This window comes from Humulus lupulus, chromosome 4 (genome assembly GCF_963169125.1).
Source record: "Humulus lupulus chromosome 4, drHumLupu1.1, whole genome shotgun sequence".
NCBI classification, from domain to species: domain Eukaryota; kingdom Viridiplantae; phylum Streptophyta; class Magnoliopsida; order Rosales; family Cannabaceae; genus Humulus; species Humulus lupulus.
In genome coordinates, this window is record NC_084796.1 from 233,463,571 (window position 1) to 233,470,290 (window position 6,720).

A 6,720-nucleotide genomic window follows, 5' to 3' on the forward strand; every position below is an offset into this window, starting at 1 on the left:
GCAGTGGGACATTTCAAGAAAGATTGCCTGAAAGCAAGAAAGGAAGAACCCAGGAAGGCGAATAGCTTGGCCCTAGCTCAAGTGTTCACATTGACTCAGGCAGAAGTTGAGGCTCCACCTCAGTAGTTACAGGTCAGTTTTTTAGTGTTGGAACCCCTTATACTGTTTTGATTGATTTTGGTGCTACACACTCTTTTGTTGCTAGTAGAATTATTGATAGACTGTGTAGACCATGTGATTATTATGCTGTGGGGTTCGGGACCTTGTTACCCACTGGGGAGTCAGTAGTATCCAGAAGATGGGTCAGATCACTGCCAGTGACAGTAGAGGGTAGAGAATTGTCAGTTGATTTGATAGAGTTAGTTACGACTGCCTTTGACATGATTCTGGGTATGGATTGGTTGGTGCAGTATGGGGCAACCATAGATTGCAAAAGGAAGATGGCAACCTTTGAGCCTGAAGGTTAAGATCCTTTTGTATTTGTTGGCACTGTGCATGGACCTCGTATACCTATGATATCTGTTCTGAGGGCTAGAGATCTATTGCAAGGAGGTTGCATAGGATTCTTAGCTAGTGTGGTGGATACCATTCAGACCATGCCAGTGGGACTAGAAGAGACCAGATTAGTCTGTGAGTTTCTGGATGTGTTCCAGAAGATTTATTAGGGTTGCCACCACACAAAGAGATTGAATTTTTGATAGAACTGGCACCAAGGACAGAGCCAGTGTCTAGAGCACCTTACAGAATGGCCCCAGCAGAGTTAAAAGAACTAAAAGTACAGGTACAGGAGTTGTTAGACTTAGGTTTTATCAGACCTAGTTTCTCACTGTGGGGTGCACCAGTTCTGTTTGTGAAGAAGAAAGATGGTTCTCTGAGGATGTGTATTAATTACAGAGAACTGAATAAGTTAACAATTAAGAATAAGTATCATCTTCCAAGGATAGATGATCTGTTTGATCAGTTGCAAGGAAAAAGGGTATTCTCAAAGATATACCTTCGATCTGGTTATCATCAGCTGATGGTCAAGGAGGGAGATATACCAAAGACTGCTTTTCACACTAGATATGGGCATTATGAGTTCTTGGTCATGTCCTTTCGATTGACTAATGCCCCGGTTGCTTTTATAGATTTGATGAACATAGTGTTCAAGGATTATTTGGACCAATTTGTGATCGTCTTCATCGATGATATTCTGTTTTATTCTCAGGCAGAGTCAGATAATGAGTAACATCTAAGGTTGGTTCTACAATGACTGAAAGAACACAGATTGTTTGCAAAATTCAAAAAGTGTGAGTTCTGGTTATCTCAGGTAACTTTCCTTGGGCACATTGTCAGTAAGGAGGGGATTAAGGTGGACCCAACCAAGATTGAGGTGGTCAGAGATTGGCCAAGGCCAAATAATGCTTCAGAGGTTAGAAGTTTCCTTGGATTGGTAGGTTATTATAGACGTTTCATGGAAGGGTTCTCAAAGATCTCCACCTCATTGACTGAGATGACACGCACGAATTAGAAGTTTGTGTGGTCAGACAGGTGTGAGAACAACTTCCAGGAACTGAAGCGGAGGTTGATTACAACTCCAGTCCCGAGTCTTCCTACATATCAGAAAAAGTTTATGATATACTGTGATGCCTTACATCAGGGTTTGGGTTGTGTTCTGATGCAGTCAGGAAAGGTGATTGCTTATGCCTCACGTCAGCTGAAAGAGTATGAATAGAGATATCCCACTCATGATTTAGAGTTGGCGGCAGTGGTCTTTGCATTAAAGGTATGTAGGCATGACCTTTATGGGGAGAAGTGTGAGATTTACACTGACCACAAAAGCCTGAAGTACTTCTTCACACAGAAAGACCTGAACATGAGACAAAGGCGTTGGTTGGAGTTATTAAAAGATTATGATTGTGAGATTCTGTATCATCCAGGAAAGGCCAATGTGGTAGCAGATGCTTTAACCCAGAATGGTCCGGGATAGATTTTCAGTATAAGGTTGATATCCAGAGAATGAGCAGAAGATATGACCAGAGCTTGTATAGAGTTACTGGTGGGCCAGTTGTCCAATATTACGCTACAGTCTACGCTATTGGAGAGAATCAAGGAAGGTCAGTTGGGTGATCCACAACTGATCAAGATCACAGAAGATGTTTTATTCAGAGTGTCCATAGATTATACAGTGTCAGAGATGGGCTTGTTGAGATACAAAGGTCGGATATGTGTTCCGTTAGACACTGCTATGAGGTGGGAGATTCTGGATGAATCTCATACTACTCCTTACTGTTTGCATCCAGGCACCACAAAGATGTATCAGGATGTGAGATCACTGTATTGGTGGCCTGGGATGAAGAGGGATGTGGTAGAGTATGTGGCTAAGTGCTTGACATGTTAATAGGTCAAGGCTGAGCATCAAAGGCCAACAGGGCTATTGCAGCCTCTAGATATCCCAGAGTGGAAACGGGAGGACATCACAATGGATTTCATGGTGGGGTTTCCTAGGACTGTAGGTCAACATGATTCAGTATGGGTTATTGTGGATTGATATATCAAGTCAGCTCACTTCTTACCAATGAGGACTACCTATACAATTGACAAGTACGTAGATCTCTATGTGAGAGAGATTGTGCACCTTCATGGGGCACCGAGGTCGATTGTGTCAAATTGGGACCCCACTTTCACTTCTAAGTTCTGGGGAAGTTTATAGAGGGCCATGGGAACACAGTTGAAGTTCAGTACTGCTTATAATCCTCAGATAGATGGACAATCTGAGAGGACGATCCAGATATTAGAAGACATGCTGAGCGCATGTGTGCTGGACTTTGGTAAGTCCTGGAGTAAGTATCTACCTTTGATAGAGTTTTCCTACAACAACAACTACCGGTCGACCATTGGGGTGGCACCTTATGAGATGTTGTATGGTAGGAAATGCATATCTCCCATTCATTGGGATGAGACAGGAGAAAGGAGATACTTGGGTCCTGAGGCAGTTCAGAGGACCAATGAGGCCATTGAGAAGATTAAAGCTTAGATGCTTGCTTCTCAAAGTAGACAGAAAAGTTATGCAGATCCCAAACGCAAGAATGTGGAGTTCGAGGTGGGAGACTATGCTCTCCTTAGAGTCTCACCATGGAAAGGGGTGAGAAGATTTCAGAAGAAGGGCAAGTTGAGCCCTAGATTTGTAGGTCCAGTTGAGATCCTGGAGAGGTTTGGTCAGGTGGCCTACAGGTTGGCCTTACCACCGGCATTGTCAGCCGTGCATAACGTATTTCATATCTCAGCTCTTCAGAGGTATGTATCAGATGTGACTCATGTATTGAGTTACGAGGATCTGGAGCCTGAGGCAGATCTCTCCTACGAGGAACAACCAGTTCAGATACTAGACAGAAAGGACAAGGTCCTGAGGAATAAAACCATACCTTTGGTTAAGGTATCATGGAGGAACAACAAGGTCGAGGAAGTGACCTGAGAGCTGGAGTCAGATATGCAGAATCAGTATCCCGAGCTATTCAGGAGAATTTCGAGGACGAAATTTCTGTAAGGAGGGGATAGTTTTAATGTCCCAAATTCCCTAATGTGGCTTAATGCCTAGATTAGGGGGCCAGGAGGGCCATAATTGATTTAATATGCAATTATGTGATTATATGCATGATTATGTGAATTATATTATTATATGATGATAATTGCATGCATGTGGGGCCACTTCTTATGAGAAGGTTCGTACTTTTGGCCATTGAGAGCATAATTGTATGTTTATGTGCATGTATGTGATAAATGGGTGAGACCACATTATTATGCGGATATATTTGAGCTATTCGGCATGAGATGATCCTAGGATGCAAATTAGCGGTTTTTTCATAACGGGGTCAATTATCGGGATATTGGGTAATGAGAATAATTATTTGATGATATATTGGGAGTTAGTGAGATCAGGAGGAAATTCTGGGAATTTTGAATATTTTACCCCCGGGGGCATTTTTGGGACCCCGAGCATTAGGATTTACTTGACGTTACTTAAGCTTGAAGTAACTTGTTAGAAGGAAAATACGTTCAAACAATTTTTCTCTTTCTCTCATTATTCCTTTTAACTGTTTGTCACATTTTCGAAGGAAACATGAGTTTTAGGACTCAGATTCAAGCAAGGATCGAGTTATAGTGATTCTAGGGAAGATCAGAAGCTTTTAAACTAGAGGATTTAGTGAGAAACGATTCAATCCGAGGTAATCTAAGCTTTAAGTTTTGAGTTTCTAAGTTTTGAATTGGATTTTATGTGTTGATGAGTTTTGAGTTGTTTGAGCCTCGGGTTTTGATGATTTTGGATCATTGGGATGTTTGGGAACTTTGATTTTGGGATTTGATTATGTTTTGATAGGTTTTTGGAGGATTTTAAAAGGGGAAAACGAAGGTTTTTGGCTAAGTTCCTATTCTTGGGGCCACGACCCTATTCTTGGGTGCTGCGGCCCAAGCTTAGGGAAGATGAGAGAAGAGGCTGAAGGGTGTTGGGGCCGCGATCCTTGGGAGGTGGACCACGACGCGTGGTGAAGGAAATTTGTAGCTGGCGCCTCTGTTTGGGAGGCGGGCCGCGACTCAGAGGTGTGGGGCCACGATGCTTAAGGGCAGGTTGGGCCAAAATTGTGTTTTAATTGTGGGAACTCAAGCCTATGGCCTCAGGATCGTTTCTACTACCCGATTTAGTAGGATTCGACGTCCTGGAGACTATGTCTTGGTTCAGGAACCTTTTATTACTTATTTTATTAATGGGGTTTCATATTTGGTTATGACTAGGTGACTGCTAAGGGACTTAAGGACCAATCGTTCTCAATGGTCGTTCTTTTATTATTTCACGCTCGAACCAGAGGTAAGAAAACTGCCCATTATATGACATGCATGGTTATTGATGAGGCATGTTGAGTGCTATATATATAGACATTGATTGCATTGTAAATGCTTAACAGCTTTGCTTATTTTTTAATGGTACTGACTTATTAGTCAGAAACGACATTGGTGTTAGCACTGGTCGCGAAGCCTTGACTTATTAGTCATGATCGACAATAGTACTGTACACTGGTCGTATGGTATTGGCTTAAGAGTCAAGAACGACATTGATGTGTTTAACACAGGCCGAAATGATTAGATCTAATCAACATGAGCCTTAAATGCTTGACCGACCTAAAGGTTGAAGAAAACTAAAGCGCTTGTGTATTCTAAAGGCTAGTTACTTGGAGCCAGGGCCAAAAGGCTCAGGTGACTGACACGTCACGTGGCTTAGGGTGCGGAGCCCCAGAGAGTGTGACTCATTAGTCACCTATACAGAGAGTGTGACTCATTAGTCACCTATACAGAGAGTGTGACTCATTAGTCACCTACACAGAGTGTGACTCATTAGTCACCTATCCAGGGTGTGGCTCATTAGTCACCTATCTGATTAACGTTGCAAGCCCCACAATGATTACATGATCATTTATTGATATTGTATACATGTAGTAATAAGTTTTCTTGCTGAGCCTTAGCTCATGGGTGCTATGTGGTGCAGGTAAAGGAAAAGAAAATCTCACCTAGCCTTGAGTGGAGAGCATAGGTGGCGATGTGTACATATGCGGCCAGCTTGACCACCACGGTCAAGGTGTTTCTCAGAGGAACTAGGGGTTAACCCTATTTTTGCCTCTTAGGTCAGTGAGTTATAATTTTTATACTGTAATGACCATTTTAGATTGTAAATAACTTTGTAAGCACTTTTATGGGCCCATGTACAGTTTAATGTTTTAAATAAAATATATCAATTCCTTTTGTTCAAGATTTTCACCCTGACCTATTAATAACACCTAGATGCACGTTTATAACCAAATGACTCGTTTAGCGAGTTAAGCACCGTTCAAAGTCCACATTAACGGTCCTAGAGTAACCAGGGCATTACACTTGCTATAACTACAATGTATATCACCATATAAAAAAATTGGCTTATCAATTCTCCACGTACCGAAAAACAATGACGTCCTTACTAGTAAGGGCAAAACCCATGCCTCTACCGTAGAATTTTCAGAAAAAATTAATAAAATAGAGATTGTACAATTTTGGCAGTTTTGGTTTAAGTTAAACTTTAATTTTTTTTGTTTTACTTTATTCATATTTTTGGACCTTTTGGACAAAATTAATTGTCCTTAAAAGTGCTTTTGAGACTTGTGCATTTCGGGATGGTTGTTAGTAGTGATAAGTATGTTTTAAAAATATTTATAAGAATTGAATTATTGATTATTATTTCTGTTAAAATATTATTTTATTTTTTGTTGAATAAGATATATATTAACGTCATACATGCAAATTATACAAAATAGATGCCCTTATAAAATAAAACCCATTTATAAATTATTTATAGCGCTAGCATGAAAAATATGAGAGTTTGCTATAGAGTTTCGTAGAATTTGAAATACAAGGTTGTGTTTTAGTTTTATGTCTGATTAGTGCAAGTTAAAATAAATTAAGTTTTAATTAATATTTTTATAGAATTTATATGATTTAATTTATAAATGAAAATATTTAATTTTAATTTAATTTGTTTTATTTTGTAGGATTTAATTGGTATTTTTGGCACTTGGAAACAAAAAAAAAAGAAATAAGAAAGAAAGAAATAAAATTGAAGAAATGAAGAAAAAATTGCATTTTTGAGAGATAAAGTAGCCCAGGCCTGTTTGGTCCAAGCCCAAGCCTTTTCTCTTCCCCGAGTCCCAGCGCCACGTG